Source organism: Ambystoma mexicanum, chromosome 1q (genome assembly GCF_040938575.1).
Source record: "Ambystoma mexicanum isolate Mex_15411 chromosome 1q, UKY_AmexF1_1, whole genome shotgun sequence".
Classification (NCBI taxonomy): domain Eukaryota; kingdom Metazoa; phylum Chordata; class Amphibia; order Caudata; family Ambystomatidae; genus Ambystoma; species Ambystoma mexicanum.
The window spans coordinates 1,404,324,248-1,404,338,583 of NC_090922.1; the positions used below are offsets into that span (position 1 = coordinate 1,404,324,248).

General features: G+C 41.3%; 1 pseudogene; it reads right to left on the bottom strand.

Moving 5' to 3' along the window:
- The window catches only part of LOC138548266 (vitamin D3 hydroxylase-associated protein-like), a 614,371-nt pseudogene that overhangs the window by 414,529 nt on the left and 185,506 nt on the right, over positions 1-14,336 (bottom strand).

Below are 14,336 nucleotides of genomic sequence, written 5' to 3' on the forward strand. Positions count from 1 at the left end.
GATACTGGTTGGAAGTAGGTAACGGAATGTTGCCTTGATTGGGTTCACTACTGTACCAATATGTACCTGTGACCAGGAAAGGTAAGTGGGCAGAAAATTGAAATGTGTGGCTCCATTGGTTTGCAGTGGGTGTGGCAAAGGCGTTGCCAACAAAACGGCAACGCTATGCTGCTACGTATGGGAGTACTGCAATGTTGCTATGTGGATTGGGTGTGGTGAAGGACGAGGCTGTTGAGTGCATGGGCAGAGGCCGTAGGCCTCTGCATATGTACCAAACAACGTAGGGCTTCGGCACAGCCTTACTTGGGGGGGGGGCAGTGAGACATAGGCACATGGACGGAATATCTACACAGGTACTCACATATACTTTACTGGTGGGAAGTTGTGGAGGCACTTACAACTTTTTGGTGAGTGAATTGAGGCTGTATTGTGGATGGGGAGTGCATTGGAGACAAGATGAGGATATTTGCAGTTGGAGTGCTTTGTTGTGTTGTGCTTGTAAACCCCCTAAAGGCTTCCCGGCATGACTGGAGAGATAACAGAATGGCCACTGGTTGGAGAAAGGTTACAGAAAATTGTTGTGCTTGTGTTCATTACTGTACTAATATGTCCCTCTGGACAGGAAAGGTAAGTGGTGATCTGCTGTGACTGCAATACCCCTATTGACTTGTGTGCATGGCTGGGGCCCTTGGATATAACAGGGAGGGCACTGGTTGGAATTATGTAACAGAATGTTGCCTTGAATGGGTGCATTACTTTAGTAATATGTACCTCTGGACAGGAAAGGTAAGTGGTCACATGTTTTAATGCATGGTTCTATTGCTTTGCAGTGGGTGTGGCAAAGGAGTAGGGTGTTGGCAATAAAACCCCAACGCATTGCTACTATGTATGTACAGTCAGATTGGTATGTGGAATGCACACATATGTAGAAAGTGTACTTTCAGTGTGATGTAGGTCATTTGCAAAAGTAATTGGAAGCATGCCTTGTGCCATAATATACCCGTGTAAATATGTAAGTGCAGTAAGCTTTTTGCCTTTGCAGAATCACTGTGGAGGATATGGTGCAGTTTTCACAGCTACATTGGTGGGAAAACATGCCATTTGCATTAGGAGTGGTGTGCCTGTGAAGAGAGTCTTGCTTCGGGAGTGTAGTTGCAAAGTGGTTGATGAAAGGATTACTTTTCTGCATAACGTTTGTGCCATGGCCCATGTACACAGATATAAACATATGAAGCATTGTGCGGTAGGTGCGCAGGCAACTATCTTCAGAGACCATTGGCGATGGAAAGCGTATTTCAAATCATGTGGGGATTTTTGTAAACGGTATATCATGTTGTGTTGGGAGTGGCATACGTCTACTGGCGTGCATGTATGGCTACAGGCCTTTGATGTAGGAATGTGGACGTGGAGTGGAAGCAGGTTTGAGAGTGTTGCCGGCTTTGGTTCAGTTGTGAAACTGATATGTACCTCAAGCATACACTGTTGGAAATAAGTATGTCTACTGTGGGTGCTAACTGACACAGAATGGTTGTGGAGGACATATTGCACTTGGTACACCAGTATAGGTGGCCTAAAGTGACTGCACTTGAATATGGAGTACGTTATTGGCCTTGTTGGCATTCACAGAGTGAGCTGCCGACATTAATGTACAATATGGTGTATAGGTCATAAAATTGTGTACTTTGAGAGCGAAGAAATATAGTGCAAGATAACATGTGTTATTAATGATTACATGTGTAAAGTGTGCATAATGTACTGTGCAACACACAAACATTTCCAGCTGACAACATTACCACTGCTACTTATTTATCCACATTTCAACTATAATAGCATTTAATGCATTATAGTGCATAGGAAGTACATACAGTTCCCTTTCTATACAATCTGGATATTTTACACACTCTATCATTTGAACTTCCTTTAGAAATTATTATAATAGTAATCAGACACAACACACACAGCTGTCTAACAAAGTGTCATTTCATGTTAAAAGATGTGAGAAATAACAGTATAATTGTGTGAGAAGGCTTTGTAGTGTGTTATAAAATGGCACGCAGCCAAGATGAGTACATGCATCTTTATTTATGAACAGAGATAGCCAATATCATTTGAAAGGCTCCCAGGTTAAACAACACCACTGCCTCTACAATTGTTCCTCCAATCTAGACAGCTCTCTCATTCCAGCTGGTTGCCCATTCTGTTCTAGAATTTACCACAGCATTCAACTATACACAGGTGCAGTCATGTCTATCACATCATGTACTACTCTGTACGAACAGTGTAGTAAACAAACAAATACAACATCTCTCCATTCCCTTCAGTCTGCAACACAAGCACCACACCCTTCCTTGCAACCCTTACTTTATTTCAGACTCTCCCATCTCCAAACACCACAGGATCACCCAGTAGTTTGCTAATCACCTGTGGTGTGGTAAACTTGCTTTGTCCCATTGCCACTTTTCTAGGTTTTCTTATTTGAAACTTCTCCCTACAACTATCCTGGAGTGTAATAAGCTGCTAAACCCATCAAATCCTTCTGCTTTATTTCCAACACCTTCACCAATGCATACATTGCATCCTTTCCCCCACAGTTCCTGGCATTTACCCTGTATAAATAGCAAGAAAGGCATACAGTTATTTCTCCTATCTCCTAACATCCAATAAAACTGCCTTAAAAAGCCAAGTGTGCTCTGTGTGTTTACTATTGTAATCATTTCTAAAACACGTTCAACTGACAGATTCTAAGTAAAATATACAGAATAAACATATACAAAGGAAAGTGCATCTACATGCTATGCACAGTTATCAGAAAGCACTGCTACTGCAAAAAAAAGGATGCCTACATTAACAACAGTGCTATTAAAACACATATTTACTAACTTCTTTCTTTCACAATTACAGTGAAGACCACTCTCCTGAAAACCAGCAGCGTCTAAAGTACGAACCAGAACTCAGAAGAAACCTACTTTTTCCATCCAAAAATGTAAGTGCAATACTGCCATAATGCTCTAACTGTTACTCAAACACTGTAGAATTCTAGTATTATAGAGGAAACAATTGCATAAACCATGCAGCATTAGATTCAATATTACTGCTTTCCCCTCAGCAGCTGCATACTTTGTATTGTCATCTGAAACCAGTATAGTAACACACAAATACGAGAATAGTCTTCCCAACCTGAAGTAACAGCCCATTGCAGAATCACACACCTCTACATACATACTTATCATCATACTCAGACACTCATGCACAAAGCACATACACTTCACAACATTGCAACCCATACTTTCTTTTCTTCTCCAACAGACCCCAAAGAATGCCTACTAAAAAGCAACTCCGTAGAAAGTAACGCAGAAGGAGAGAAAATCAAAATAAAAGTGTCCAAAAAAAGCATCCACCTCGAGCAGAATTTGTACAAAAACTTCAAAGAAAACAGTTAATATAGTCACTAAGCGAAACAAAATGAGCTTCCAGTAAAGAAGCTTTGCCTCCCCTTTCAAAATGTAAAACGAAACAGAAAGTGATTAACACGACTGCAGCTAACACTAGTGCTAACACTGCACCTATACATCTCAATGTAGCCACAAGTAAGCATATCAAAAAAATTATTTTACAAAAAATGTTCCACCACAGAGTCCTTCAGAACCTTATAAAAACAGGAGAGAAATCACTAACAACCCTTAAATCCTACCATAGAAGATTCATCATAGAAGCTCTAATAGGCAGCGAATTTTTGTTTTAAACAGAATGAAACCACTAACAAAACTAAGTACTAAACTACAAAAAAGACTTTTGAAACAGAGTGTCAACAAACATAACTTTGCAAACATCTGTGGAGGTGAAATGGATTCACACCACTAGAACAGAACCATATTTAAATGAAGAAGCATACAAACAAAAGCAAATAAACCCAATTGCTATACATAGCAGTGGACGAGGGTATGAAAAACTTAAAAATAGCATTATGGAACAAGAAATGCTGCTAACAATAATATCCACAGACAACTTAGTATCAACTCTCCATTCCACTGATCCAATGCATCCAGTCTACAAATGGCCCTGCACATCAATGTGTAACATAGTCAAAAAATCTTTCAGATCTTTACGCCAGTTCCTCAATCAGTATGTGAAAGGCAAAGACAAAATTGAAAACAAAACTATTACAAAGCACCACACATCCACATGCTTTTGTGGTTTAAAGATTCTCCTAAATTTGGTCAGAACAGTGATGCCACTGTTTTGCAGTTCATCCAAAAATATGTCACTTGTGAAATCCCTTCACAAACGACACATAGTGACCTTCATGCATACATTTTACAATTTCAAAGACACAAATGTGGGAAGTATTGTTGTCGCAAATATAAAAACAAAGGGAAATACAACACCAAATTCCGCTTTGGTTTCCCTAGACCAGTTTCAACAACAGGTCAAGTAAACAACTTCATGTCTTCAGTTAGACATAGTGTCAAAGGTAAATCACCTAAGAATGTATGGAAAATCTGAAAATATAGTATGGCTAATCCTTGGTCCTGCTAAATCTAGAAAAAGAGTTCTGAAATCATATGAAGACACAGAAACAATAGCCAAAAATGATCCCAACAGCCAAGACATTTTGAAAAACAATTTACTAGACACATATTACCGAAACAGGAGTACCACTTTGGAAACCATGTGTCTATACCACATAGCCCAAAACTTCACATACAAAAATAATATTAAACCAGATGAAAAGAAAGGTAGATACAGAGTTGAAAATTGTGAAGGCAGCATAGTGAAACCTACCAAATGAAGCTTACTTAATCATATCAAATTGCCATTAAAAACTCTTCAACATAAAGAACTGTATTACATGTCCCTGCTACAACTTTTTAAACCATGGAAAAAAGAAGAAGATTTCCTAGATACCTATGACTGCTATGAAGACGCTTTTCAAATCAAATAAAAGCATTATAACAGACAAACTTTACACAGTACAAAACAATGTTGCAAAATGAACAGCAACAAGAAGAAAAACTCCAGGCACAACTAGATGTAGACACTCCTGACAGTAGTCAACCTTATGTAACAGCCAGCCAAGAACCACTTGCACAGCCAAATATAGCAAATGAGGCAGAATTAGACATGACAGAAGTGGAAAACACCATGTGTCAGTATGAGCAATCTACTTTGCTATACTAAAATCACAACTAAACAATGAGCAGTGTAGCATTTTCCAATGAATAACAAAACAAATGTTGGTGTGCAGCATGAAACTAAAAAGTGTACCTGCCAAGACTACAAATACTACTGCTATACTTGAGTGGTCAAGCTGGTTCCGGCAAAACGTTCTTAATCAAAATCATTAGCAAGTTCCTCCAACAATTGACAAACAACAAACTGTCAGCTTTTGTAACTGCCCCACAGGTTTAGCTGCCTACAACATGGGCAGTGTCACTTTACCCCGATTACTTCTCCTTCCAATAGAACACCAAAACAAATTAGACTATTAAAAACTTTCTCCAGAAGCTGCAATGGAAATATGCAGAGTTTTCAAACAAATGAAACAAATGAAAATGCTACTAATAGATGAAATATGCATGGTTAGACTTCATTCACCTCAGATTACAAGAGGTCCTGAAAACAGACTATGAAGAACTCTTTGGATGAAAACACATTATAGTTTTCGGAGATCTTCAATTAACACCAGTTAACGGTGAACCTATTTTTAAAACCTTAAGGCACAAACTATGCCGTAAAACTCTTGGAAGCATAGGAAATGTCAACCTTTGGCAACATTTCCAATACAGAGAATTAACTGAAAACATGCATCAGTCTGCAAACCTCACATATGCCAACATTTTAAAAAGTATTAGAGTTGGTGTACTATCTCAAGAAGCACAATCTATATTGAAAACCAGGCACATCCATGGACTCTATGGACATAACTCATGTGCTACTTAAGTCATGGAACAATTAGCACACAACAATGTAAACTGTCCTTGATGCCAACCCTTACCACCTGTCCAAAATGTAATGAAACAATGTTAAAAAATGAAATGCAACCAATACTTCAAATTTGCTCCACAGACAAACTGGACGTACATGGTATTTATAATAATAATAATAATAATAATAATTTTGCATTTATACAGCGCTACGAACCCTCCGGTATCTGAGCGCTGCTTATTATTACCCACGGTGTGTGGTGCTCATTTATCGACCTTGGAAGGAAGAAAGGCTGAGTTTGACCCTGCCTGGATTCAAACCTGCATTGGCAAGCTCTGCACGGATGTCAAAACGAGCGCTCTACTCGCTGTGCCACTTGACCGGCTTGACACTATGACACTATGACACTATCCATGTGTCAACAAGCCACAACAAAGCTAAATACCTTAGAAAAGTCTATCTCTAACACAGCTGGTTTGGAGAAAATGTTAAAATGATCTTTAAACTGTAGAGTAATGCTTAAACGTAACCTTGACATGGGCCAAGGACTAGTTAATGGAGCACTTGGTACATGTGTTGGCTTTCAAACATACCCATGTGACAACAACATTCAGTTTGTCAATATTCTCTTTGACAAACTATCAGACGTTAAAAGGATAGGACGCTCAACAGCGCTCTTCCTTATTTTCAAAGACGTGTTTGTATATAGAAAACTAACTCTAGCATACGCAGTCACCATTCACAAATCACAAGGTCTTACCCTTGATAAAGCATTGATAGATATTGGTAGCACAGTGTTTGAAGAAGGCATAAGCTATGTGGCACTGTCATGCTTACGTATACTTGACAGACTATTTCTAATCATGTAAAGTAAATGCTGATATTCCTTGCAATAGAATACAATAGACTGTGTTCACTCTACACCTCCATCTAAAAACCTATCCTGTTCTCCAAAAAGCATAACTTTGTAAAATAAAACTACTTTCACTCTCAAATTATGCAGGATCTCAGAGCAATTTCTCCAAAGAAATTAAAAGAAGCTACTACTTCATCAAGAACCACTACCAAAGAAGAATGTACTGCACATACAAAGTCAACTACCTCTTCAAAGAAACAACGCCCACTCCGAACAAATGACTTGGACACAGAACTGTCAGGTCCATTCAAATTTTCAAATACAACTGGTGTAAATTGCTACGCAAATTTGGCAATCCAAATTCTTTTCCAATTACCACCAATATTGACATTTACTTACGCGGGACAGACCAATTATGTTTGCAAATGTTAGTCCTTCATAGAAATGCAGCCAACAATCCTGACAACATTTACAGTGTTTCTGGAATAAGGCAGGAATTGGACTACTGTGCTGGAATGATCAAATTCACTATAAACACACAAGAAGATCCACACAAATTTCTTAAGTACGTACTACAAGTACTAGAAAACAAAAACTTACCTATAGATGAAATCTTCTAGATTTCATACATGTGAAAACATACATGCACCCTTTGCAGCCCTGTCGCACAAGAGAAAGTTCCTAATGAACACTTTGTATATGTATCCATACCTAACTGTGAATCTATTCCATTTCAGCAACTTGTACAAAATACAAACATTAGCAGATTATGTACTACCTGCAATTCAGATAATCGCTGCACCTTACAAATACAGACCCATAGTAAATATGTAATAGTAATGCTTTTACGTTACAATGCAGATTGTACCAAAAACAAATGTAAGCTGACTGGATTCACACATGGTCAAGAATCACTTGGTAAGAAAACCTTCACAACAATAGGTGTAATCTACCACGCAGGAGCCACAACCAATGCAGGTCACTACACTGCATATATAAAAAAGAATTGTGGATGGTTTGAATGGAATGATACTACCATTACTCTAAAACAGAATTACCAGCAAATCTTCTAAACGCTTACTTAATATTCTTAAAACCAAAACTTAATAACTAATCTGTGTATGAACATAAACAAAACTTCAACTTCAAATCTATAGACAGTTAGAATACGCAAACAGGTATCTAACTGCCCTAAAAATCTGCAACAAGCCAACAGATAGATGAATACCACTAAAATAGAAAAATAAACAATTAGAATACACCAACTGCTATCTAATTGCAACAATACTACCACAACTTCCAAATAGGAAACCATACACCTAAATTTCTCGTACTGAAATCAATGAAATAAATATATTGTACCACAACGTAAAAAGGTTTTTGAAATAAAAGTCTCTTCCAACTACTTATGTCATGAAAAAAAAACAGCATACAACCACAAAAAGTGAAACAGTAACTATATAATGATTGGACTCACAAACACCGCAACATAACACAGCCATGCAAACGAACACCTCAACAATAAATACAAACCAAAATGTCTACTGTCTTCAATAGCAACAATCTGAACACAATCCAATAAACACACTAACATACATCATCTCACTATCCTATGAACACTATTACACTACTGCCAATAAGTACTCACATTTTTGAAAACATATCCCCTAAGCAGCCCACATACCACAATCAAAATGTTTGGTAGCATTGTTATGTTATGCTACGGTGGTTGTGCCCAGGGACTAGAGTCTCGGCTACCTTCAGCCATGCACCCGAGACTCTATGCCCTGGCCACAACCACCGCAGCATAACACACCCATAGAAACAAACACCTACCAAATGACCACAACCCAAAAATATAACACATCCACCTCAAAACCTATCCACTTCAATTAACATTCTAAATCATTACAACCAACGCACAAACTCTTCAATACATACCTTCTTCACCCAATGCTCTACTAACTACTCAAAAGCAACTTCATAGTAAAGTAAAATAACCAGTAGTGCGCCCAAGTGTTTGGTATGTCTGCGGACACTGCAAACACATTGCAGCCTTCTCCCACCTAAAGAAATACAGCATTTGACTCATCTGTCACTCCCCCACCCTCTCCAGCCACTCCTTCATGCTCCCCAAAATTAGATTTATGCTCAGTTCCACGCCACGCTGTCCGTAGATCCAACATGGTGGGCGCATTGAAAGAATGTGCTGGATCTCACGCTTCACCTCAACCAATCAGCAAACACGTTGTATGTCCGCGGATATGACATAAGCCGATTACCCAATCAGTGTCTTGTCCGCAGAGAGAACAGGTAAGTGTGTCGGCGGAGCGAACATAGATATCACAAATTCTTTGAGACCTACTTTTTGGTAATTTTTTTAAAAACTACTGGACAGATTTCCACCAAATCTACAAAAGCACGCTTTCGGGACCAAGCCGCTGCTCCTGCCACAAATTTGGTGAAAATCCGTACAGCGGTTTGGGCTGTAGGCATGCACACATTTTTTTCTCCATTCAGTTTATGGGAAAAAACGAAATTTTGGGACCCCCCTATAAATTTACACCCCTTGACCAAACCTCACCAAACTTTGCAAAAAAAATACAGAATGGGCCATATACTTTTTTTACAACGTTTGGTGAGGATTCGTCCAGGGGGAGTGAAGTTATAAGCCACCCAAAAAGTGCTCTTCCATTGGATTTAGCAACTTAACCATAACTACGTGGCCGCTACCACAGGAAATGTATATATATATATATATATATATATATATATATATATATATATATATATATATACATATATAGAGAAAGAGAGAGAGAGAGAGAGAGAGAGAGAGAGCTTTTGTCCATCTGATTTTCACCTTATATTACTAAATGTTTGTGTGAATAAGAAAAAGACTTATCCTATGACGCACACGGGCGAAGTACTACATTCTTCAACTAGAGTTTTCTGCAGAATAACGATCATGTGTGTAATACAAAGGTGCACTATCAGAATTAGAATGCTGCTTAAGAGTAGGTCACATCATTATGCTTTAATGCAGTACACTAGCCATGTTTCGCTCATTTACATAAAAAAGATATTAAAGGAATACTTACCATCCCTGTATGCACTACAATGTCATCTGTGTAATCATCGGTGACATCATGAATCATGTTCAATGTGTGGGGGGGTTATTGTTGTGTTGCAATGCTCAACTGGCAAATGTCAGTGTATTTGGCAATGTAACTGCAATGTCCTGTGAATGCACGTATTATTGTGTACTATATACATGTGTCTGTGTGTTCACACATACATGTGTGCCATTTAACCAACCTCATTCATATATGACACCAGTTTTCTTTATAGACAATCGACATGTTGTAAAAAAGAAAATAGATAAATACCATATCAAGGCCTGTGGAACGTTGGTCTTCACAAAGGGAATGGCTCCCTGCTTCTTTAAAACCTGGACAACAACACAATCCTGCTGGTCCAGAACACCGTGGAGTTGTAAAAGGCCACATGAGCTGTCATAACCCTAGAGGAAGAAAGATGAAAAATGAATCAAGGAGCAGCAGCTCATAAAATACACATTTTATTTTGAGTGTGATGCTTCATGTACCATAGTATATAAATAAAAAGAACATTCATGAGAATGTACTCATTAAACAAAAACACCAGGGTTCGTATTAAGGACACATTGTACCTGTGCAAGTGCAATTTTGCACAGCATTGGTACCAGGACATAACATGGCATAATGTAAAAACAAATTTCTAGTCAATCACTAGCACAAACCTTGCCCTAGTGCCAATATCATGAACAATTGCCCTTACACTACACATGGATTCTGGATTATTGCCTATCCACAGTTGTTCCTAAGGCTGAACTAAGGGCACTATCACCCTGTAAGTCTGATTTGGAATATTAAGACCTGACAAAAGTGGAGATTACTGTAATAAACTGTGTTGAAACTAGATCTGTGCCACCTAATAGCCAAAAGGAAATATTCCTGCATGGTTGCAAATCTTTACAGTAGACACGTCCGCTAGATAAGTGCAGGAATTTATTTTCTCTGGAACAACAATCCCCTACCATGGTGGGTGTAGGATTTCCAAAGAGTTTATCTAGAACGACACTCCTCCCTGACGGCTACAAGATCGTCTCAGTGCCCAGGTCCAATCTTTCCAGAGGGGATGTAGCCCTGATCTTCCCTGAGTGGATCCCTGCCTCTGTAATTCCTATGCAGGCCTACTCCTCCTTCGAATGATTTGTGTGTAGGCTCTCTCTCTCTCCCAGCCATTCCCTTACTATGGCTACCATCTATCAGCCACCTGTTCAGACCTCCTCCTTCCTCTCTGAGTGGGCAGACTCTTCCCTCCTGGTCTCGACCACCCAACTCCTCCTTCTTGGAGACTTTAACATCCACCTCGATGCTTCTTGTCCTTTCTCTGGTATCTTCCGTGACCTCTGAAACTCACTCTCACTGTCTATTGTCCCCTCTGGCCTGACTCACTTTGCAAGGCACACTCTGGATGTTCTGATCTCTACAGACCTTTCCCTTTCTATCCCTCTCACCACTCCTCTCTCCAGGAGTGCTCACTTTCTCCTTTCCTCCCAGCTCACTCTTACCACCCCTCAGGCCAAGCCAATTCCATCACCGCCACCTACCTTCTCGGTTATCTGACCAATGAAGAGTGTGTCAGTTGAGGCTTTCGCTGACACTTTCTCACCCCTCCTTCCACTTCTACTGACTCACACCCTGACAAAGTCCTTTCTATGCTCCACTCCGCTATATCTGATACTCTTGATGTTCTTGCCCCCATCATGGGGATCCACTTGAAGCCCAAAGCCAAGTGCAACTCCTGGTATGACTCAGACCTCATCACCTTTAAAAGCAAGTGCAGGGTGGCTGAGAGGAAATGGTGTGCTTCCTGTACATCGTCAGACAAACTGGCCTGGCACCTGCTCCAAAGGCAATACTGGTTCTCTGTCCACACCCAGAAGAGAGCCCTCATCCAAGCCTGCGTCGCTGCAGAATCCAACAACTTGTCTGAACTCTTTAAGATCTGCAAGGAGATGGCCAATCCTGCTGCAGTCTCCATCTCTCCCGTCCCTTCCCAGTCCCTCTGCACAGCCCTGGCTTCTCATTTCATCTCTAAAACTTGGGACCTCTCTCCCTCTTCCTCTCCTCCTCCTCTCTCTACTCCCCGCTCTTCCTCTGGCCCTTCTGTGGCCACCTCTCCTCCCTCCTTCTCTGGCTTTGCCCTGTTCTCCCTAGATGCGGTTTCTAGACAAGTCCAATCTATGAAAGTCTCATCAAAACAGGTTCAACCCTGTTCCTCTAAAACCATCACAGACCACATTGACACCCTGGCTCCTGCTTTGGCTGACTTTTGCAAGCACTCCTTCGCCATTGGAGTCTTCCCTTCCCGCCCGAAGCACTCCCTTGTGCACCCTCATCTTAATCAGCTGCCCCATCCTAACTATCTCCCTATCTCCATCACTCCTTTCCTGGGCAAACTCCTGGAAAAACTGGCGATCTCCCAGCTGAATCTTCACACGCAATCAGTTGGTTGTCTCCCCGACCATCAGTCTGGCTTCAGAGTTGCCAGAAGCATGGAAACTGCCTCTGAACATCCATGAAGACCTACTCTACAACCTTGATTCCGATACCCCCTGTGTCCTCATCTTAATTGATCTCTCTTCTGCCTTTGACATGGTCAACCATGCCATCCTGCTCAACCATCTCTGTGATAAACTGGATATCACCGATCAGGCCCTGGCTAGGCTAACCTCTTTCCTCTCTGATCAACCTTCCCAGATCCAACTTGGGTCCTTCCTCTCCTCTATCTAGAACTGTGTTGTTCCCCACGGTCTAACCTATCTCCCTGGCCGTTCAACCAATATCTGGCACTTCTTGCCCACCGCATTTCCACTCTCTGCCACAACTTTCAGTGCTATGCAGACAACACTGTGCTCATTTTCAGGCTCTATTCACTCACCTCTTCTCCTTCTCTCATCTCTGACTGTCTGTCTGCAATCCAGAAGTGTTGTGCCGCCAATGACCTCTGCCTTAATGCCAGTAAGACTGAGATTCTCCTCATCGGCAAACCTGCTCCCTCCTTTCCTGTCACTCTCTGGCTGGCCTCTCTTGGCCCTCTTCCTGCTCCCTCCTGGGAGGCTAAAAACCTCAGGGCCATCTTCGACTACGCACTCTCCTTCTCTCCTCACATCTCTGATGTCTCTAAGAAGTCACACTACTAGCTGCACCTCCTCAGAGGTATTCTTCCTTTCCTCTTCTTCCCCCAGAAGCTCACTGTCTTCAGAGCTCGGGTTCTCTCTAGGCTGGACTATTGCAACCGCCTCTTTCTAAATCTGCTTGTTTCTACTGTCCGCTCTCTGCAACTCATCCTGAACAGGACTGTGAGACTTGTCCTTGGCCTCAGGCCCAGGGATCGTATCTCTCCAGGATTGCAATCGCTCTACTGGCTCCCAGTGGCTGGGAGGATTAAGTTCAAAACCCTCTGCATTGTCCACAAGGCCTTCTGGGGCCTCAATAAATTCAACTCCCTCTTCTTAAATATCTTCTTTCACTCATCCACCTCCAACTTCCTCAGGGTCAGTTGCTTCTCCTAGCAACGAGTTGTTGGTAGATCTCTATTTTCGGCTGGGGCCTCCCTTTGGAACAGCCTCCCTGAAACTTAAGGAGAACCATCTCTGGTTCTGGAAGTGCCTCAAGACCTTCCTCTTTGCTTCAGCTTTCGCTCTTCCTCTCCCCTGCTGAACTCCTGACTACCTGCACTTGTCACCTGGCTACCCTCTCATCTCAGGCCCAGGTCCCCTCCATTTCCAGTTGCACACCTGCACTGCCTCCCAGGCCACACAGACACTTTGGGGCTGTTTCTGTATCCCTACAATCCCCTACCAGCTCTTGAGACTTGATGTCTGCACTTAGCCTTGCACTTGCCACTAGCTGGCCTCACTTTTTACCTATTGTTCTCATTTATTTTATTTTACTGTTGATCCTATGTATACTGCCCATTCTCCCCTCCCCCCTTGCACTTTTTCCCTTCCCCCCTCCACTGCACTTGCACAATCTCAATGTCAGCTGGCCTAGTAAGATCATTGTCTTTGTCTTCCCTCTGTTCACCCTCCCTTGCCTAGTCATGCCTTGAAACACTTGTGTATAGGTGCGTTATTAATGCCATATCATGTGGGGTGTCTCAGTGCCTACAGTCAGTCCACATATGGAAAAAGGAAGACCTAAAGAGGCAGACTTATATGCTGTCTCATTCTTTGTTATCACCTACTCTTAGTGCTAACACAGACGGCTCTTAAATGTAGAAAGTACAGATCCACTTTCAATATGTATTGGGATAAGAGCAATAAAGCATGGGAAGGTTGAAGACAGTAATCCTCCTTCAATAAGAAAATGTTACTCCAATGTCCATAAGGAATATAGGTAGTGGTAGAAGTGTACCAAAAAAAGTAGTGGAACCATGGTATCCGTAGAGGGTAGGCGAAAGCATAGCGCAACATGTGGCGAGGCTGGGGCATTGCAATAGTCTA